Here is a 23049-nt window from a genome sequence, read left to right as displayed (position 1 = left end):
CTGGAAGGCGTACAGTAGTGGTCTCGTCAAAGCCGATTTGCAGGTAGAAATCGTGTTGGCTGCTAAGCCTTGTCCATGAAGGTGAATGAAGAAGGACATGCAAAAATCAATGGTGATTTTCGTAGGGTTTTTTGCTTTGACGAATGAGACCCACTTTCTCCAGGATGATTCGTATTGCCGTCGTGTGGATTCAGTCTTGTATTCCTCAAGGAAGTCTAAACTTTTCTTCGAGATCCCAAACCTTTTCTTCGCGGCTAGGGAGAGAAAATCATGAGATGAAGGTCCCTGACTTTCAGTGATGAAGCGAAGACAGTAGACTTCTGTACTTGCTGAGAGAGAACTGGGCCCGGGAGGGGGATCAGCTTGGGCTGCAGCTCCAAGACCAGGGGGTACCAATTGCTCCGGGGCCACTTGGGAGCCACTAGGGCCGCTGTCCCTTTGAAGGTTCTCAGTTTGGAGAGGACTTTCAGCAGAAGGTTGGTGGGAGGGAACAGGTATATCCTGGACCATCTGTTCCAATCCAGTGACATGGCGTCCACTGCTTCTGCCTTGGGGTCCTCGTACGGGGCCACATAACGAGGAAGTTGATTGTTGTCGCTCATTGCGAAGAGATCGATCTGAAGTTCCGGGACTTGGTGAGAGATGAAGGAGAACGATCTTGCGTCTAGAGACCATTCCGACTCTATCGGGCTTGTCCGAGATAGAGCGTCCGCCGTCACGTTGCGGAATCCTTGTAGGTGAACTGCAGACAGGTGCCATTTCTTCTTTTCTGCCAGTCGGAAGATTGGGAGAAGCACCTGATTTATCTGGGGCGATCTCGAGCCCTGACGATTGAGACATCTGACTACCACCAAGTTGTCCAGAGTCAGACGAATGTGGATCGAGAGAGGCGGAGAGAGTTTCTTCAGAGTGAGAAGGACCGCCATGGCCTCCAAGATGTTGATGTGAAACGTCTTGAATAGGGGAGACCATGTCCCTTGAGCCTGTTGTAGGTGGGAGTGACCTCCCCAACCCTTCAGCGAAGCGTCCGTGTGGATGTTGAGTGATGGAGGTGGGTGTTGAAGAGGAATGGACCTTTTCAGGGCCTTTGCTTCCGACCACGGCTTTAAGAGTAACCGAAGTCTGTTTAGGAGCCGTCTCTTGAGGTCTCTTCGAGCGATGGATGCAGAACGTCTCCAGACTCCAGCGGCATCCTTTAGCTGTGCACGAAGCACTGGGTTTGTCACAGAGGCGAACTGTAGAGAGCCTAGAACATGTTCCTGCTGTCGTCTTGAGATCCTTTTGGATTTCAGCAGTTTTTTGACAGACCCTGCTATTTCCTTCCTTTTCTTCTGCGGGATGGAAAGGCGGTGTGACTGAAGATCCCAATGGATTCCCAACCATTGGAACTTCTGAGCTGGAGAGAGGCGAGATTTCTTGGTGTTTATCTTGAATCCCAGGTGTTCTAGGAACTGGGTGACTTTGTTGCAGGATCGTACACAATCTTCGGGCGATGTCGCCCAGACCAGCCAATCGTCTAGGTAGGCCATCACCTGGACGCCGCGGAGGCGGAGCTGTTGAACGATGGCGTCTGCCAGCTTGGTGAAGATCCGTGGGGCCACGTTGAGCTCAAAGGGCATGGCCCTGAAAGCGTAGCTTTTCCTTTGGAGTCGAAATCCTAGGTAGGAGGAAGCGTGATGGTTCATTGGAATGTGCCAGTAGGCATCCGCCAGGTCTATCGAGACCGTGTAGGACCCTTGAGGGAGAAGGGTCCTTATTTGTTGAAGAGTCAGCATCTTGAACTTGTTGTTCGCGATGAACCTGTTGAGGGGGGATAAGTCTAGAATGACTCTGAGTTTGTCGGAGTCCTTCTTGGGGACGCAAAACAGTCTCCCTTGGAACCTGGTTGACTTTACCCTCCTTATCACCTTCTTGTTCAAGAGTTCTAGGACATATTCTTCCAGGAGGGGGGTTGACTGTTGGAAGAATTGCTGGAAGGTTGGGGGTGGTTGAGTCCAGCTCCAGCCTAGTCCCTTCTTGTCGATGCTGTGTGCCCAGGGATCGAAGGTCCAACGATCCTGGAATTGGCGGAGTCTTCCTCCCACCGGAAGCACTTCATTGCTTCTGGCTTCCCGCGGGTTTGCTACCTCGGCCGCTACCTCCCCTTCCTCCTCTGCCTCTGGAGGGACGGCGAGATGCATCTCTGCCTGAGCCTCTGCTTGAGCCTCTACCTTTGGGACGAAAGGTAGTGGAATGCTGCTCAAATGCAGGGGTGAAGACCGGTGACTGTGACAGGACCGGTTGGGTGACCAGCTGAAAGGTCTGTTGTGGCTGAGCTGCCACTTGGGGAGTAGCGGATCCCGGAAACTGCCGTCTCTGTTGACGTTGCTGGGGTTTTGGCTTCGTGGGTTTCCTCTTAGGTTGAGGGCTGTCGTCCTGAGAGGATTTCCTTTTCTTCGACATGCCCCATTTATGGAGAAGGTTCCTGTTCTCCGTGGCGGCTTTGTCGGTGATCTCTTTCACTAGGGAGGAGGGAAAGAGGTGTTTACCCCAGATGTTGGAGGAAATCAGCCTCCGGGGTTCGTGTCTCACTGTAGCACTTGCGAACACGAATTCACGACAGGCTCTACGAGCCCTAGTGAAGCTGTACAGATCCTTCACAACCGTTGCCAGATGTGTTTTGGCAAGGACCATGTAGAAGTCTGGGACCCTAGTGTCACCGGCCATGACTTCAAGCTGTACCTGGAGGGACATAGATGCGGCAAGCCTTTCCTTCGTATCATGTTCCCTACGAAGGAGGTGATCGTTGAGTTTTGGGAGGTCCTCGTTAAACTGACGACCAGCAACGTCAGGCTCTAGCTTCCCCACTATGAAGGTCGACTGGACGTCTTTCCAGTGCCTATCATCAGGGGGAGTGGTCAGGGAGAAGGGCCTGCACTCCTCCAGTACAGGGCAAGGTTTCCCTTCTTCCACTGCTTTCTGTACTGCAGTGAAGGCCTTTTCAAGAAAGGGGAAGGTCGCATTGTCTGGTGCGACGAAGGTCGGGTGCTTTTTAATAAGCGCCGGCATTTTTGAATTGGTGAAGCCCCTACTTTTCACCGCGTTGGTTAGCATAGCCTGGGCCTTCGAGAGATCGAACACAATAACCTCTTTCGGTTCGGTCTCTTCTTTAGAGGCGGGTTCGGACCTGAGTCGGACGTAACAGTCCGGGTAAGCCTCAAAGTTCGGGAAGAACTCCACTTCTTCCAACGCGATCGAGCCGACCTTCTCACTGATGAAGATCTTGCCCGTGGTGATCGGCATGTGCTCGGCATACCTCCATGGGTTAGTATCCGAGCAGGCAGGGAGGTCCTTAACCGAAATCTTTTTCGGTTGCTTAGAACTTCCGATGTTGGACTTGAAAAACTCATGAGTCTTGCGAAGTTTCTTATCCATGAGAGCTTCAAGCATCTTGAAGATCTCCTGAGTGCTAGATGGGATGGGGTCCGGGGTAGCGGATGTTGATGGAAGTGATTCCTCAGTCGGTGTAGGAGTTGGTGCAGGGGTAGAAGCGGGGGCGGCCTCATGCTCCGAATCAGGGTATTCCACCTGATCTTCCTCATAATCGAGCTCCTCGCCCATGAGGTTTCTCTCCGTAGTCTCCGACACTTCCGACATACGTTCCACGTTGTCGGAATCTAAACAGCACTCGTGCATGGACTGGGCCATGACCACATCAGGTTCCACCACTATCTGGACGGTGGGAATCTGATCACTAGGGACCACTGAGTCTTTTGATGCCTTCGGGAATAGCAAGGCCCTCAAATCTTCGGTAGCGAGATACGGTCCGGTGGCGTTCTTCTGGAAGCCACGCACCCACTTGCATAGCTTCTCTCGAGCGTTGTCCCTTACCTCCGCTGAAGGAGGATCGTCGAACGCTTCGACCAGACGACTCTTGCAGACTGTACAGTGCTGCGGGTCCCAATATTTCAGGTCGCCTTCTTGGCGGCGCAGGGGGCGTGGGTCTGACACGCCTTGTGCCCGTAGAAGTCCGGGCGCTTCACTCCACAGAAGTTGTGGTCACACTTCATATACTCCTCCTGTAAAAGAAAGAGATCATGAGTATATGGAAGGCATAAGAATGACTTACATTACTCTAAAGTTAAATTTTTAAGTAGTTAAACTTTCACTTAACATTAAATAATTCATGAATATTGTAATGTTGAAGAGAGGAGCGGGAAAAGGAAGTACTGTAGATAGACACATACTTGTGAATCCCGCCCAGTTGGTTACAGTAACCTTATCAATAGGCAATCTCATTTGTGACCGAGGGACACAAAACGGAAATCCTCATGGATCCCCGTGGTGGGTAGAAGCCAAGTTCTAGCAGAGATTGATTGATTGATTTAAAGTTTTCAGGCATCCTGACATCTGAGGTCATTGACGCCGGTAACATTTAATTTATGTATACAAAAATAAAAAAAAAATAAAATAAAAAATAAAAGAGTATTCAATTAAAATCATAAAAGTTAAATATTTTTCAGAAGACCTGCTTCTGGAATAAATCTAAAAATGCCACTTGCATGGTAGGACACATCATTTCCAAGAATTTTGGCAAGGATGAACCTGCCACCCTCACCTCGAGCCTCAAACCAATATCTATTCCTTAAGTTGTTATAATTGGGGCATTCGGTCAACAAATGCCTCACTGTTAAAGGTACTAAACAGTCGTCACAATACGGTTGCTGTTGGCCCTTCAGCAGAAACTCATGTGTCAACCGAGTGTGACCAATACGGAGACGACAAAGAGACGTCTCCCATTTTCGGGCCATCATATTATACCTCCAAGGAGATATGACATTTGTTACCTCTCGCATTTTATTCCCATCTAGGCTATCCCATTGCTGTTGCCATTTATTGCAAACCAATTTCTTGATGTCAGGTAAGAAATCATTACAGGCAATGGGATACCTTCTTGGCAGCAACTCGGATGCAGCCTCCTTAGCCAGTGAATCTGCCTTCTCATTCCCACAAACACCTACATGTGCTGGAACCCAACAAAATTGAACTGTTATACCTCTCCGTCCAATAATAAAAAGCCATTCTAAAATCTTTAAAACTAGAGGGTTATTAGAATTAAAAACTTCTATAGCTTGAAGGACACTCCTTGCATCACTAAAAATTGTAAAATTACCCTCCTTCTCCAATGCTATTTTCTCAATAGCGGTTAATATGCCATACAGTTCGGCAGTAAATATGGAAGCGGTCAGAGGAAGTGCACCTCTACAATTAAAATCATTACTATGTACCCCAAATCCAACGTCAGCATCAGATTTGGAGCCATCAGTATAGATAAAAGTTGATCCTCTATGTTCTTTAACATGTTCATTAAAAAGAGACCTGGCTTCTAGGTCTGACATATTCTTCTTATCTCCTATAAAATATTTACAAAAAGATATCTCTGGTAATTTCCATGGAGGCGTTGATGATACCTTGAATGGAAGTACCTTACATCTAATTATATCCAGACTGTTTAATAATTGTTTCACCCGAAAGCCATAGGGTTGAGGAGATTTTGGGTTCATTTCAAAGTATGTTGGGTGCCTTACAAGGCTTACAGTCTGGAAGGCTAAAGAATTAGGGAGTCTTTGCAATCTAAACCAATACCGAAGGATAGAAGACATCCGGTAAAGGTCTAGTGGTAACTCTCCAGCATCAACAAGGAGACTTGGGATAGGTGATGTTCTGAATGCTCCCGTGGACAATCTAATACCTGCATGATGTATTGAATCTAATATTTTCAACCAGCTTGGGGTGGCTGAAGAGGAGTATATTTCACAACCATAACTAATTTTGGAAAAAATCAAGGACTTGTATAACTTTAAAATAGTATTGCGGTCTGCCCCCCATGATGTATGGGACAATACTTTTAAAATATTCAGAGCTTCAACACATTTAGCTTCTAGCACTTTTAGGTGAGAAACCCATGTAAGTCTACAGTCAAATATCAAACCTAAAAATTTGGTTTCCGATACACATGGGATCCGTTGACCTTTAATGTATATATCCGGGTCTGGATGTGCTCCCCGGATACGACAGAAATGTACAATAGTAGTTTTACTTGTCGAGAACTTAAATCCATTCACATCGGCCCACTGGATAATTTTGTCAATTGAGAGCTGTAGTTTTCTCTCAACCGTTGCTATTCTGGCTCCAGCAAATGATATGGAGAGATCATCCACAAATAATGTTGAGAGAACATCCCGGGGAATTGCTGAGGATATCCCATTAATTGCTAGTGCAAAAAGGGTTAAACTCAGCACACTACCCTGAGGAACTCCTTCTTCCTGGCACTTACCCTCTGATAGAGCTTCCCCAACTCTCACTTGAAAAACTCTATGTGAAAGAAATGCCTGAATAAATAGTGGCAGCTCTCCTCTCAATCCGATTTCATGAATGGTTTTAAGTATACCATATCTCCATGTGGTATCATATGCCTTTTCAAGGTCAAAAAATACTGTAACATGGTGCTGTTTGGAAGCAAAGGCTTCACAAATAGAAGACTCAAGTCGTATCAACACATCAGTCGTTGAGTGCATTTTTCGGAATCCACATTGAATCGGTGATAAAATACCTTTCTTTTCAAGGTACCATTCAGCCTTGCATTGACCATCTTCTCCATGATTTTACATAAACAAGATGTCAATGCAATAGGACGATAGTTTTCTGCTAAAAACTTGTCTTTACCGGGTTTTAAAAAGGCTAAAATAATGGCTAGTTCCCAAACACTTGGGTAACTATGATCATGCCATATTCTATTAATAATGCTTAAAATAAATATCTTTGTATTAAAATGTACATGATTAATCATTGCATATGGAATTCCATCAGGTCCAGGGGCTGTATCATTGCAATGAGCAAGTGCGGAATCAAATTCTCTTTCAGTGAAAGGAGAATTATAAGACTCTTCCGTTTTTGTTGCAAAATTTAAAATTTTCTTTTCTTCAACGCTCCTATACTGGTGACCAGGGGCTCCTACACACTTGCTGGATACATTTGAAAAATGACTAGCCAGGGCATTGCTAACATCATTTGCTTCAGTTACATACTGACCATTCACCTTCAACACTGGTGGTGGGTTGGGGGTGAATTTGCCAGCTATCTTTTTTACTTTCCTCCACACAGCAGATGGTGGTGTTCTACTATTAATGGAGGAAACAAAAGACATCCATGACTGGCGCCTTGCTTCTTTCATGGCACGACGGAACTGTGCTCTACATTTCTTGACCATATTTAAATTCTCGTCAGTTCGGAGTCTACGCAATCGTGTTAGAGATCTTCTTGTGGCTCTGTGGAGGGCAGTTAGTTCTGAAGACCAACATGGGACTGGTCGTCGTTTGAATAACCCTGTTTTTTTTGGAAATGAATTGACTCCTGCTGTATGGAGAGTTCCATTCAGTAAGTCTATGGCATCATCGATATTTTCAACCTGTTCAGCATCCCCCTCAATTTCGCTTAGCTCACGAAATTTTTCCCAGTCCGCCTTGTCAAGATTCCATCGTGGCGATCTCTGTAAAGGTGGACCATTGTTGGTGTTTATAATGATTGGTGCATGATCACTAGTATGCCAATCATCTAATGTCCTCCAATCAAAATCAAGAAGGCAGTTAGAGCTTGCAATTGAAAGGTCAATGCATGACAAGGTACCTGTCTGAACATGGAAGTGTGTCGGCTCTCCTGTATTAAGGAGTCCCACATCCTCATTCTCCACAATTGATGAGATAATATTGCCCCTTGTGTTGGCCAAAACATCACCCCATAAAGGATGTCTACCATTCATATCTCCCAGTAAGAGAAAAGGTTGAGGGAGTTGTTGAATGACTTCTGCTAAATCATCATATAAAATATTATCATTTGGGGGTAAATACAGAGCATATTGTATATTTCTAGCAGAGATTGCCTGTGAGGTGTATCAGGGACTGAGACCACTCAGGCCCTTGGGTTAAAGGGGTAGTAGGAGACCCCGTATAGATCTAGGTTCCGGCAACCAACCGTGCTAAGACACACAGAGTATGCTGGAAATTTGTAATATGCAAGAAGACAGCACAGCCACTAGTAGAATAGTAAGACAATACCTATCTATCGGAGTGGCCAAGCCATCTGGCTGCAGTGTAGGGCTGTCGGCATGTAGTCGACAGATAGTAGAAGGGGTGCAAGTCCCTTGGTGCTTCCGGAGGGCGCCGGCAGACCGGCTGAACGCCGGAGGCCGCTCCAGCATGGTGTAAGGCATTAAGGCAGACACATTGAGGATCTAAGCATAATACCGACTTGGCGGCCGCCGGCACAGCGGCGGCACGCCGGAGGGAGGCGGAGGCTCCGGCAGCCAAAGGCTGACGGCTTGGTGATCAGTTCATAAGGTAAGGCAGAATTTGCTAGAATACCCAGACCGCCGACAATCAATGCCGGCACGCCGGAGGCCGGCCCGAAGGTCGGACAACCGAAACTAGGTAATACAGGGGTGGGTCATCGGCTGCATGCCGACGGAAGGCGGCAGCCCTCCGGCACACGGAAGGCTGGCGACTTAGGGGAGGGAGGGTATCTCATGAGTGTGTCACCAAAGGGAGGGCGGTATCGCCGGCAGTAGAGGCGGCAAGGGACCGGACCAGGATAGAAAGAGACAGATAAGGAGGGATTGGAGGGGTAAGATCACATACCCCTCTGGCATCCCACATGAGGGAGTGTACCCATGATAGGAGTGGGACCTATCATCCAATGGCAGGGGGCCGGCAGTCGGCCGGGTGCCAGGGTAACCCAAGGGAGGGTTAGGGTACACTCAAGAGGGGGGAACCCCTGTTGGACAAATCGCTGCCAGTGGCTAACCCCATAGGAAGCTATGAAGGGTATATGTACCAGAGCGGCCTGCTCAACAGGAGATCAAGATAGCCCTATCACTCCACCCTAAGGAGGAGTTGTAGGACTAGGGACAGATATGTATAGGCTAGCCTATGTATAGGCTAGTCTACACCAAGGGATAGGTGGGGAGGGAGAAGAAGAGGGGGTCTTCCATAGGGGAGGCTCTGTACAATAACGGCCACCAAGGAAGGGAGGACGCTCCCTAGCCTAGGGTAGGTAACCAGAATGAGAACGGTGCAGGAGTACCGTCTCAAACTATAACAGTACAGAACTAGCCCCCCCCCCCCCCCCCCAAGGGCCTAACCTAGATAAGGAGTGTTAAATCCCAGGCTAGGCAGGCTGAGAGACACATCGCAAGTTGCATGGGAGGGTAAGTAACCTAACCATAAGGAACTGAGGAAGGACAGGGCCGTTCCTCTTTCTCGGTCGCAACCCTAAGGGGGGATCATTCCCTTAGGGTAGACCGAGAAGCGATAATTACTCTGATTATGAACACGATTCCCCTATATACAAGGGGGAGCATGGCTACACAGAGGGAATGCCCGTAGGCAGGGGATGGAGGGAGCATATAGGGGTTCTTACATTTAGGTTAGGTTAGAAAGGTACGCAATCAAACCGGTCCCCTATATGGTCCCTGAAGGCGAAAAACACTTGCATCACAGTAAACAGTATGATAAATAATGCCACTATCTTCATAACTTAACCTAGGATCACTGGAATATATCATGCATGAACACAGGTGCTAAGCAATCTGGCCTAGGGGCTAAGCTAGCAATCTAGTATGGGGTCAAGCGATGACCGGATAATAGAGCGTTAAAACACGATATATGAAGTTCCTAGCTATGAAGACTAAATAACTAACAATATCAATTAGTTAAGAGGCCGGAATAAGCGGTTCTGACTAGCTAAATAAGGCATGCAAGAGAACAGCGACGCCATAAAATGGCGTGTCCGGTAGCAGCACAGCTCCGCCACAAAACACGAAATATAATGAAAAGCATAAGTTACTTTACGGCCAGAGCTTATTTAAACAATACTGGGACCTGGTACTCAACTTTCCAGAAGAAGGCGAGGCCGAAGGTAGCGACATAATGAAGATGCAAGTCGGTAAAAATCGCACAAGGGGGAAATCCGTCTATGCAAGGTAGCTACAAGCAGAAGGATGAGGACGGACGTGACGTCATTTAGCAATGGCGCCCATTTGTTTACGTTTCGAGTACCAAAAGTAGCCACGGACGAGTGTAACTGTGGAACGGCTCCCCAGTTATTCTCCACCTTTCCATATCGAAGTGTTAACTCTTTATGGGGTGCAGATAGCTATGTGGCGTGTTAATACATGCGTCCCCTGTTGATATACGATGTCTTAAAGGGAAACCTTTAGGATACTCGCACCAGAAGTAAGAATTCTGTGATAACCTGTGGTTTAATTCTCTGGGAATATCCTTGTAGTTAATATACCCAAGGAAGCTACCAAAAGGAACCTTCCATCAGGACGTCATGGCTTGAGCCCAAAAAGGAAACTTACTGATTTCTATACTCAAATATATACATAAACATGAAAATATGTTTATATATATATATATAGAGTATAAGAAAAGTACGTGATTAAGTAAAGACAAAACATAAAATGGCTGCCAAGCGAGGACGAAGACAGACACGTCTGTACATCGTCCGAGCCAAAAGTGAAGGGAGACATTTCACCGGTGTGTGAGGGGGGAGGGGTAGCAAGCTACCTCTCCCCTACCCCTGCTAACTAGCGCGGGGGTAGTAAACCCTCGTTAAAATCTAATGGCTCGTCAATTTCAGCTATGCCAAAAGTAAACCCTATGTAAATAGCGTGGTTTGTATTTCGGTTACGGAACAACTTTAGGTTTAGCGCGAGCACGGAACCAATGTTGACATTCCAATCGGCAGAGAAGAACTGGAGCTTATCGGAATATGTTTAGTATCCTGCCGACAGTTGGTGCTAGCGTACACCCAGCCAACCAGCATGGTGATCGCCCGCGAGTTTTGAATCTGCCGATCGTCGGAGACGTTAGTTATGTATATATCCACTGGCTAAGTTGAATATTTAAAAATATCATTTTGAAATATAAAACTTACCCGCTGGTTATATAATGGCTGATTGACACCCTTGGTGGCAGGTCAGACACAGCTACATAATTGGAAATTCACTTAAGAGTTACATAAACAACTTAAGAGGTTCTCAACTGATAAGGAAGCTGACAGCAATGATACTCTGCCTCATTTTGTCTGCTATCCTTAGGAGATCCAGCGGTCCACCCAGGGGGCCGATGATCTCTAGGAGCTGTCAAACGGTGCAATAACCTATAACATGACAGGACCTCAACTAATACCCTTGTTCCGGGTGCACTCTAGGAACCAATTGACCACCTGACCAAACAATAGATTGCAGAAGACTGACGACCAATCTCCACATACAACCATAACTAAAAACCAAGTTCCAAGAGAAAGAAAAGGGTATTAGGAAAAAGGGAACGTAGTGGTAGATCACTCACCTACTATCGCATTCACTGCCACGAATGGACCCAACGTATAACAGTCCTCATAGAGAGTCTGAACATGCTTTAAATAATGAGATGCGAATACGGACTTAATCCTCCAAAAGGTCGTATCCATCAAACTTTACAGAGAACAGTTCTGTTTAAAAGCCACTGAAGTCGATACTGCTCTGACTTCATGTGTCTTCACCTTGAGAAGCCTCTGATCTGCCTCATCACACTGGGCATGAGCCTCTCTAATTAGGAGCCTAATGAAAAAGGATAGGGCATTCTTTGACATGGGCAGTGAAGGTTTTCGAACTGCACACCACAGTGTTTGAGTCGCCTCTCAAACTCTTAGTTCTGTCCAAATAGAGTTGTAATGCTCTTACAGGGGCAGAGCACTTTCTCCAACTCGTTTCCCACCACATCATAAAGGTTAGGAATCTCGAAGGATTTTGGCCATGGACGGGAAGGATTTTCATTCTTGGCCAAAAATTCCAACTGTAAAGGAGCAAATGGCTTTTCAATCCCGGAAACCAATGTTCCTGCTTAAAGTGTGAACTTCACTAACCCTTTTAGCAGTGGCTAGACTGACCAGAAATGACAAAATCGGAGATAATTTGTATTTTTCCTAACCATACAAACCTTAGCTATTTACATTGGGTTTACCTTTCGGCGTAGCTGAAATGGCGAGCCATTAGAATTTAACGAGGGTGTATTACCCCCGCGCTAGTTAGCAGAGGGGTAGGGGAGTGGTAGCTAGCTACCCCTCCCCCCCCCCCTCATACACCGGTGAACTGCTTCACTTCACTTAGAAGTAGGACTAGCCTTGGGAGACAGGGCTGGCGGGCAAATATGTGTAAATAGCTAAGGTTTGTATGGTTAGGAAAAATACAAATTATCTCCAAATTTTTCATTTGTTCCGTAACCGAAATACAAACCACGCTATTTACATTGGGTGACTTACCCCTTAGGAAGGGTGGAAAGTCCCCAGCCATACTGGCTTTGGCTTTACCCGGGGACTCAGAATCCGAGTGAGTCGCACTCGAGAAAAGGAGTTCCTGCACCTCACAGGTTCCTTGCTCCGCAAGGAAACGTGTGGCCTACATAAGCTTGTGTGTGAAGGAAGAAAGTGTGACCCGTCCTAGGCAGTTGACCTGGAGTTCCAAAAGGAACTCTGGGTTAGGACGTTCCCAATACCATCTCGTCAGGGTATGGGGGACGCGACAGTATTGACTCAATACTCGGAACACAAGGAAGCATGGTTTACCTGCAGAGGTTTGAGGTCAGCTATGCAGAGACCAGGATGCTGCTTCCCCAGTAGAGGGGACGATGAAGAAAGAAGTAAGAGCCAGACATACTTCTTTCGTTCATGCAGACTAAAACCTGATAACAATGCCCTCAACCTTCTGCAACCTGTCCAAAAAGGAGCCTGAGGTTAGACCAGCTGTTGTGTAGCCACCAGAGAGCGATGGAAACGTATCGATACTCCTGTGGGTCACGTCCTGCAGGAAGCGGGCTGCGAAGGTCATTAGACGCTTCCAGACTCCAGCTTGCAGCACCTGCGTCACAGAGTAGTTCTACTCGAAGGCGAGGGACGTTGCAATGTACCCGACATCGTACTGTAGGGCGACGTGACGGGGGAGGGTCTGGATTCAGGTCGAGATGAATGTCCTTGAGTCCTAGCTGAAGAGGTATACTGGAGACTCTCCCCTGCGTCCTTCCTGTGCTCCCAACCCGGCTGTACGTGAGGACAAACTGCAGCTGTTCTCAAAGATAACCCCTCGATTCCTTTACTGGCAAGAAGAAGGTTTGGGTCATCTGATACAGAATGGAGACTCGAAATCTTGAAGGAGTTGGACCGAAGGCCCGGGACCCAAAGATTCTGAGTCTAGCAAACAACTCAGGAGCGAACCTGAATGTTGCCTTCCCCTATTCTCTTGAAAGGGCGGAGTCGGACGAGACCAAGAAGATTGCTTACACACTGGCCGAGGCCAGAGTGAGCAGGAGCACCGTCCCCCAAGACGGAATACGATCAGAGGCCTGACGTAATGGTTCTTGAGAAGATCTCTTAGGGGACTAAAGAGTCCGAACCATGCTCCATGAAGGAGGTCTCACTCCGACAGGGGGCAGGGACGTTCGCAGCTTCGCATGAGCGAAGAAAGGTCCAGCGGGAAGGAAAAAGTCTATTCCTTTCAGCCTTAAGGCCAGGGAAAGGCTGAGCGAAAGGCTTCGCTGCTGAGAGCAGAAAAGTTTCCTCCCTCCGAAAAGCAATAACTCTGTAACTGCTGGAGAAGAGGCCTCGAGGGAAGAGGTATCTCTCCCACGACACCAACCACAGAAGACTCTCCACATCGCCTGGTAGACCCCTGCGGATGACTATCACAGGGGACCCGACCTCCGCTCCGCGACTGTAGCGGGTTGTCTCGTCTTGAGGAGGCGGCATAGTGTCTCCAGGCGTGAAGCCGAAGCGAAGCAACGGCTCGTGAAAGATGTTGTAGTGTGGTTGTTTGAGTAGCCTGTGCCATGGAAGAAGCTCTCCCGGGAGTTCCGTCAGGGGAAGCAGAGGGTCCGGAAACCATTCTGCGTATAGTCACAGTGGAGCTCTCAGGGCCATCGAAAAGTTGACAGACAACCTGGTCGTGTTGAGACCCATTCTCAACAGACAACAATGGTGGGAAGACGCAGGCGTCGATGTTGTCCCACCGTCACCGGAAAGCATCTTGCCAAAGAGTCTTGGGGTCTGAGACCGGGGGGAAGAACAGCGGAAGCTTAAAGTTCCAGGCTGTCGCGATCAGGTCCCCCAGGCCAGGACTTGCTGGTTACTACAGGTCAAAGACCCCTAGGTACTCTCCATCTGCGAGGCTCTGCTCAGGTAGTCGGAGAGAACATTCCTCTGCCCGGAATGAGCGAGCCGACAGTGGTATTGAGAGGACCTCGGATCATCTCAGTATCTCTACTGCAAGATGCGAAGGTATGAAAATGCGTCCCTTGCTGGTTGGAATACGCCAGTACCATGAAGTCGTCGCGCACGGAGCGACTCGGCAGGAACTGTAGGATCTGTAGAGGGGCCAGACTACGGCCCCTAAGCCTGCCTGAATGATGGGGAGGTATCCTTCCGGTCCTGACCATAGGCCTGAACCGGAACATGCCCCCCCCCCCCCCCTTTTTCTTTGACGAGTCCGAGAACAGCATCAAAATGTGGGGAAAGGACGAGAATATCCACTCCCATGCAAGAAGTTCCATAGGTCAACACCCATTGCAGGTCTAAACGTTCCGCTGGTCCCATAGGGGCCAGAAAGTCCGGTTAATCGTTGCTTTGATACCACCGGAACTTGGGCCGCCACACAGGGAACTTATCCTGAGGTGACCGTTCGGGACTTTAGACGGGACAATGAGGAAAAGAGACCCAGGAAACGTTCCAAGGGAGGGCTGAAAGCTCTGCTTGACTGAGAACAGGAACTGCGACTCTCCTCAGCCTTGCCACAGTCAACTGAAGGGAAGGCTCGGAGAAGGAGGCAACAGCATCTGGTGTTCCCAGGCGGTCACCCATCAAAGTACTGACCAGACCCAACGTTGCTTAACTTCGCTGATCGGACGAGAAGCGGTGTTTTCAACGTGGAATGGCCGTTGACTCAATATCATGGCTAGATACTCCAGATGTTGAGGCAGAAGTAGAGAAGGCTCCTAGCAAATTACCATGATCCCTCACTCTTGGTAAAGACCCGGAAGCTTGTCCTGGTGTTGAAGAAGGTCGAACCCGAGCCTACCAGAGTTGACCAGACCTCCAAAAAGCGAAGGGGGCGGAAGCCTGCTCCTGAGCGGCCATGAGGAGAGCAGGGAGAGTTCTCTGGGGAAAAACCTGCGATGCCGCGGCGGGATCGCTACACCGCATCTTGAGCAGGAACACCTGTAGTCTAGGCTGAATTCCAAGAACTTCCTGGAAGCTGGATGGGATGGAAACTGGAAGTACCCGTCCTTCCGATCCAGAGCCTAAGGAGTCCTGCAGCCTCGTTACCAGTCTGATCGACTCTGCTGTTCCACGCTGGACGAAGTTTGTTCGACAAACTTGACCAGATCTGAGAGGTCGACGACGGAACTCCCGTCTCGGATGCTTTCCTACGAGAAAGGATCGACTGAAGAAGCCGGGGGGTGAAGCCGTCGACGACCCTATGGAAGACCCTCTCCTAAGGCATGGATCCTTCTGCCCAAACGGGCAAAACTCTTGCCGCCCCATGGCATAGAGGTTCAGTGACACTGGATTCGCTGACAGAGACGGAGAGATGGTATGAGCGAGGCGCGATATCCTTGGCTGATCATGGAGATCGTGCAGGAATCGGCATCGGGAAGCTGTTATTCGGATGAGTAACCTTAGGCATCCTCCCAGCGTGAGACCTGCCAGGGGGGGTTGCCAATCCTAGAGTTTGTGAACTCTTCCGCTCCCTCTAGGATTATGCCTCCCCGGGAGAGCCTCCCGTGCTACCTGTCCCTGACAGGAGGGAACTGCTATTGTACACCTTGTCTTAGCTGCTGTAGCCGGTCCGATAACTTAGGCCGACGAGGCTGAAAGAAGAGGCGTTGGAGGCTTGCAGGGTCTGGAAGAAAGCGCGTTGTGGAGTGAAAACGGAAGTCGACTTCCTCCGCACAACAGCTATCCATGTCTCTGTCCTTGGGCTCAAACAAGCTCTTCCCAAGGATGGAAGAGTGTCTGAGCTTGTCGACATCCACGGATGAGACACCCGAGGGGAAGCCCTCGGTTACTGCGTCTAGATGCTCCAACATCGAGTTTGCCCACAAGATCGAAACTTGGCGACGGAACGCAAAGGTGCTTGAGCCTGAGAGGAGGAAAGTACCTATAATCTTCCTGGAGCTTCCTTGTACAAAACCTCGAGTTGCAACCGAGAAGGGAAAGGACCTGGTAAGCCCCTTCCATGGGACGAAGAAGAGGAAGGGCTAAACCAGTCACCCCTTGCCCGACGGAGAAATCTCGAAAGGAAAAAATTCCCTGGCACGACCCTTCCAGGTAATGACGAGGAGGGAGGGCTAACCCAGGTTCTGAAAAGAATGTTGCCCAGACCTCTCTGAAGATTCTTCCTGCTCTTGCACGTGCCATGCTCTGCGTTTACGGGGTGAAGACCGTGTTCTGGAAATACGCGTTCCAGAAGACTCGCCAGGCTGACCGTGTTGCGAAACCCCGACGGGAATCGCAGTCGCAATCGCCCTGGTGCTCGCGTGAAGGTAAATCAATGGTTCGTGTGTGGCCGAACGTGGACGCGCCAGTGCACGGGCACGCAGGAGCGCGGACGAAAGTGCGCGAGGGAGCACAGGAGGAGGGCGAGCGTGGTTGGAAGGGCGAGAGCTGGCGGTCAGAATCCGATAGTTCACAGGCGAGTGATGACTCGTAGGCAAGCAATGGCTACTGCAGGAATCAAGCCGGAGCTCACGATGGAACACCGTCGGTTCGCGCGAAGGATCCCCGTCGGTTCGTGCGATGGAACACTGTATTTTTGCGCGATGGAACACCGTCGGTTCGCGCGATGGAACACCGTCGGTTCGCGCGATGGAACACCGCAGGTTCGCGCGATGGAACACCGTCGGTTCGCACAATGGAACACTGTTGATTCGCACGATGGAAACACCGTTGGTTCGCGCGAGGGCGAACGTTGGAGCGCATGTGCGCGGGCGCGCGGGAACGTGGGCGTGTGGTCGCGCAGGCACGTGGGAGCGCGGGCGAGCGCAGGCGGTCGGGAGACCGATGGCGCGCGGGCGAGCGCAGGCAGTCAGGAGACCGATGGCGCGTAGGCGGGCGATGGCGCGTTGACAAGCGATGGGGCGTTGACGGGCGATGGCGCGTCTCGGCAAGCGACGGCCCATAGGCGAGTGAAGGGGCATTGGTAAGCGATGGCGCGTCGGCAAGCGACAGCGCGTTGGCGAGCGGTGGTGCGTTAACAAACGCTAGCGCGCAGGCGAAGAATCGCGCGGGCGCGTAGGAGATCGCCGACGCGTAGGAGACTAGGGATGATTAGCGCGTATCGCGCTAATCAGAAGGCGCGCAGGTGCATCAGGAAGGTGAGCGTCGATGCGAGCTGTCAATCAGGCGATCCTGGATGGTCAGGAAAACTGTTGGCGACCATTGGTGCGTGGCAGAAAAGGGCACGCAGATGTGCACTGGCGAATGAAGGAAGCTGGCGCACAGAAGGACAGAAGTAAAGGTGAGCGCTGGCGAGCAGGAGGAAGATCTACGGCAAGACTCAGCTACCGGAGAACGTGGTCTACAGCAGGCGAGCGCTAGGTCGCCACTGATGGTGTCCAGGGGACCTGACACGCGTGGCAGATCGATGGCGATCGTTGACGCGCAGGAGATCGCTGACGAGCAGGTGAACGTTGACGCGTCTGTGGTCGCTGGCGAGCTGGTGATCGCTGGCGAGCAGAAGGCGACACATGGAATCCTGTGCGTAGAAGAAGAGTCCTTGTCCAAGACCTGAACCGAAGTTCTAGATTGCGCGGGCGAACGTGGGCGCACAGGGCGCGTATCAGGAACTGGAAGCGCAGGTGCGCTCTGACGGGCAGGCGATCTAGAGCGCTCAGGAGACCGATGGCGCACAGGGCGCACAACAGAAACAGCAGCGACGATCATCAGGAGAGCGCTGACGAACAGGAGAGCGCTGGCGAACAGGAGAGCGCTAGCGATCAGGAAAACGCTGATGAGCAGGAGAGCGCCTGTGTGCTAACACTGAGCAGGAGAGAACACTGCAGAAGGGCGCGCAGGGGAACCCTGACACGCAAGGGAAGCACCCCCATGGGAGGCAACCCTTTGCCCCGAAGGGACCGTTGTCCGTCGGAAGACGAGGTCAGACTGCTGTCCATCTGCACCAGGGGCGGAAGGTCAAGAAGGCGTTGGAGATCGATCCCCGGAGAGATCTAAAGAGGAAGGAGCTGCAGACTGCATACGGAGATTCAAAAAGCCGCCTCTTAGCACCCTTTTAGGGAGATGGGAGGCCCTTACGACGTAGCGGACGGTGAGCCTTACGGCAAAGGCGGCCAACAACAGCAGAAGAGTCCTCCGAAGAGGAGTCTCTATGAGTGTACTCTCTCGCGAACGAAAGAGAAACACTTCGTAGAAGAGACAGGTCAGCCAGTGACCTAAAAGGAGCAATCCTCCGAAGAGGGGTTCCTGCAGTTGCCCAGCCCCTTGAGCGAAACTGTATGTGCGACCGCTCAGCACCAAGAGCATAGTCGCACGAAAAAAAGGCAAGAGAAGACCCCCCCAAAGGAGAAAAACTCAAGCCTGGACAGAAAAACTTCCCTCGGAAGGAAAGTTACCCACCCAAGGAGGCGAGCCTCCTGAGTGTTCTAAAATGAACTGGAGAGCTGTCAATCGTCACGGGAGAACTTCCAGGAGAAGGAGACACGCCCCTGACGAAGATCTATAGGGGAGGCAGCAACAGCCGAACCCCCAGGCCTCAACAAGATAGCTTACTCCGTTGTCACATTACAGAAACGAACTAGATCGGTAACTGTGAAAAATAAAAACAAAAATCATTAGTTAACATTCATTCCCCGGGAAGGCTCCGAAGAGGAATCTCGAGGGAAAGTAACATAAGAATTACACAACAGGCACGTGCCCTCACAACCACTTACACTCACGGAAGGAAAGCTGTAACCAACACAGAATTATAACAATTATAATTATGTAACTATGTAATTATGTAATTTAAAAATGAATGAACACTAATTAAAGAACGAAAACCCCGAAAGGAATCGTTCTACAAAAGCTGAAAAATCAACAAATACAATTATATTCATAAACTAATTGAGACAAAACGTACGGCGTAGCAACCCCACCCACACGGGAAGGAAGCTACTCAGACGTCGTAAAAGTAACGTAGTAAAAGGGTGAACGACCTCAAAGAGAGAGAGAGAGAAAGACCGTAGTCAAACTCTATCGCGACCCATGAAAATACACCATGGTGGCCTAACTGCCGAGGGCTCCACGGAGATATCGTACATTACACACACAAGCACAAACTTTGAAAAGGAAACTTACTGATTTCTATACTCAAATATATACATAAACACGAAAAAAATGTTTACATATATATTGAGTAAAAGAAAAGTAAGTGATTAAGTAAAGACAAAACAACAATGGCTGCCAAGCGAGGACAAAGACAGAGACGTCTGTCCATTGTCCGAGCCAAAAGTGAAGTGAAGCAGTTCACCGGTGTGTGAGGGGGGGAGGGGTAGCTAGCTACCACTCCCCTACCCCCCTGCTAACTAGCGCGGGGGTAATACACCCTCGTTAAATTCTAATGGCTCGCCATTTCAGCTACGCCGAAAGGTAAACCCAATGTAAATAGCGTGGTTTGTATTTCGGTTACGGAACAAACAAAGTTTTCAAGGTTAGATCTCTAAACAAGGCCGAGTGTAAAGGCTCAAATCTGTAACTCATGAGGAATTTAAGCACTACGTCCAAGTTCCAGGCAAGTGAATGTGACTGTCTTTTCTTGGAGGTATCAAAAGACTTAGGCAGGTCCAGCAGATCCTTATCATTGGAGAGGTCTAAGTTCCTGTGCCTAAAAACCGTAGCCAACATACTTCTGTAACCTTTGATTGTAGAGGACGAGAAGTTATGTTTATTTCTGAGGTCTAGGAAGAAATCTGCTATCTGAGTTAAAGAGGTACTGGATGAAAAAACCGAGTTAGAGCTACACCATTCTCTGAACAACTCCCACTTGGACTGATACACCTTGATGGTGGAAGACCTCCTTGCTCTCGCAATAGCTTTGGCTGCCTTCTTCGAAAAGCCTCTAGCTCTAGCGAGTTTTTCGATAGTCTGAAGGCAGTCAGACGTAGAGCTCGGAGGTTTAGGTGGTTTCGAGCCAAGTGAGGTTGTCTGAGAAGATCTGGTCTTAAGGGAAGGCTTCTCAGGACATCTACCATCCATTCCAGTACCTCTGGAAACCAGCTTTTTGACGGCCAGAACGGAGCTATTAGAGTCATCCTGGTGTCTTCGTGGGACACGAACTTCTATATCACCTTGTAAAGAATCTTGAATGGGGGGAATGCATACACCTCCATGTGCGACCAATTCGTTAGAAAAGCGTCTATGTGCATGGCTTCGCGACCAATTCGTTAGAAAAGCATCTATGTGTATGGCTTCGGGATCCGGTACCGGTGAACAGTAACACTCCAGTCTCTTTGTCTTTGCGATTGCAAAAAGATCTACGAGAGGACAACCCAATAACTGCCACAGACTCTTGCAGACCTCTTGGTGTAACATCCATTCTGTGGGGAGAACTTGATCCCTCCTGCTGAGTCTGTCCGCACTTGCATTGTTGATCCCCTGAAAAAAACGAATCAAAAGTGTCACTTTCCTTTCCTCTGCCCATATGAGAAGAGGTCTCGCTATCTCGTACAGAGTCCATGAGAGAGTCCCACCTTGCTTTGCTATATAAGCTAGGGCTGTGGTGCTGTCCGCATTGATTTTGACTACTTTACCCAGGATATGCTCTTCGAAACCTTTGAGGGCCAGATCTATTGCCAAAAGCTCCTTTTGGTTTATGTGTTGAGTCTTTTGCTCTATCGTCCACTGACCCGAGAGTTCCTTCTTCCCTAATGTTGCCCCCCACCCCGAGTTTGAGGCGTCAGAAAACAACTCGAGGTCTGGGCTCTTCTGATGTAAAGACAGGCCTTCCTTCAGTCTGTGCTCGCTGTTCCACCACTGAAGATGTGATTTTATGGAGTCTGTGATGGGAATGCTTTCCCTGTTGAGACTGTCCCCTTTTTTTCAATGCCAATTGAGGTGAAATTGAAGGGGGCGTAAATGTAACCTCTCCAGAGACACAAACTTCTCCAATGATGAGAGAGTCCCCAGAAGGCTCATCCATTCCCTTACTGAGCTGAGGTCCTTCTTTATAAAAGCTTGAAGTTTTAGGAGAGCTGTTTGGATCCTCACAGGCGACGGAAAAGCCTGAAAACTCTGACTGAATCTCCATTCCCAAATAAAGAATCTCCTGGGATGGAGTCAGCTACGATTTCTTTGAACTTGGTCAATTCCAGTGTCATTCTCAGGTCCTTCAAACAGCAATCGGCTGAGGTGGCTCTTATAAGCCAATCATCCAGGTACAGGGAAGCCCTGATTCTCCTTGAATGCAGCATTCTTGCCACATTCAGCATGATCTTGGTGAACAATAGAGGTGCTGTGCAGAGACCGAAACATAAGGCTCTGAATTGGAAGACCTTGTTTCCGTACATGAATCTCAGATAACATCTGCAGCTGGGATGTATTGGAATATGGAAGTAGGCGTCCTGGAGGTCTAATGAGACCATCCAATCGCCCTTCCTTACCGCCCCCAGAACCATCTTCTAAGTCTCCATGGTAAACGTTGTGTTCTGGACGTAACCATTTACAACACTTACGTCCAGAACCGGTCTCCATTCCCCTGAACTCTTGGGAACTAAAAAAAGCCGGTTGTAAAACCCCAGAGATGTTAAATCTTGCACTCTCTCTATTGCTCGCTTCTCTAGTAACAGAGACATCTGAAGCCGCATGGCCTGCCTCTTTGGTCCCTTCCTGTATCTGGGCGAAAGATCCACCGCATCTGTGACTAGTGGAGGATTTGATAGAAATGGGATTTTGTATCCTTCCTTCAACACTTGGACGGACCAAGGGTCCGCTCCATTCCTCTCCCAGGCTTTCCAGAAGTAAATCAGCCTGGCACCTACTGCTGTCTGAAGGATAAGGCAGTCAGACTCTACCTCGGCCGGTCTTGGTTCCTCTCCTCTTAGGTTTTCTCCCGTCGGATCTGAAAGAACCCCTTCCGGTAGGTTTACCACAAAAGGGCTGAGAAGGTCATACCCCAGAAGTACTTTCCTTTGGTTTACGGGACGAAAATGAAGAAGGTAGAACTTTCCTGGCCATATTAGCCACTAGGTCATGCGTGGCCTTTTGGGTGAGAGCAGCGGCCACTTCCCCTACCAACTCTTGTGGAAATAGAGTAGATGTCAGAGGAGAGAAGAGTAACTCCGATCTCTGGTAAGGGGAGACTTCCGCTGAGAGAAAGGAACACAGAGTAGCCCTCTTCTTAATCACTCCAGCCGTGAACACAGCAGCTAACTCGTTAGAGCCATCGCTCACACCCTTGTCCATGCAGGACATCAAATGAACAAGGCCGCTAGCGTCCGTGCCTTTCATTTCAGAGACCTTCTTGCTTAAGGCTCCCAATGACCAGTCTAGATAATTAAAAAACTTCAAAGGCCCTGAACAAGCCTATAAGTAAATGGTCAAACTGTGTCATTGACCACCATACTTTCGTTTTCCTCAAGGCCAGACGACGAGAAGAATCCACCAGACTCGAGAAATCTCCCTGGGCAGAGGCAGGAACGCCCAAGCCCAGAACTTCCCCAGTCTCGTACCAAACATGACAAATTCGAAGATAATTTGTATTTTTCCTAACCATACAAACCTTAGCTATTTACATTGGGTTTACCTTTTAGCGTAGCTGAAATGACGAGCCAATAGTTTTTAACGAGGGTTAACTACCCCCCGCGCTAGTTAGCGGGGGGTAGGGGAAGGGTAGCTTGCTACCCCTCCCCCCCCACACACCGGTGATTTGCTTCACTTCACTTAGAGGTAGGACTTGACTTGGGGGTCAGGGATGGCGGGCACATATGT

General features: G+C 49.2%; 1 long non-coding RNA gene and 1 other non-coding gene across 3 annotated transcripts in view; both read right to left on the bottom strand.

Moving 5' to 3' along the window:
- Positions 1–23049, bottom strand: part of LOC137658698 (uncharacterized) — a 321759-nt gene that overhangs the window by 261316 nt on the left and 37394 nt on the right. The window lies entirely within an intron of this gene.
- On the bottom strand, positions 14892–15010 carry LOC137659402 (5S ribosomal RNA). Its single transcript, XR_011047510.1, has one exon. It is a non-coding gene; the product is annotated as a 5S ribosomal RNA (ribosomal RNA).

The sequence above is a fragment of the Palaemon carinicauda genome, chromosome 19 (assembly GCF_036898095.1).
Source record: "Palaemon carinicauda isolate YSFRI2023 chromosome 19, ASM3689809v2, whole genome shotgun sequence".
Lineage (NCBI taxonomy): Eukaryota > Metazoa > Arthropoda > Malacostraca > Decapoda > Palaemonidae > Palaemon > Palaemon carinicauda.
This window is presented reverse-complemented; position numbering and strand designations above follow the sequence as displayed.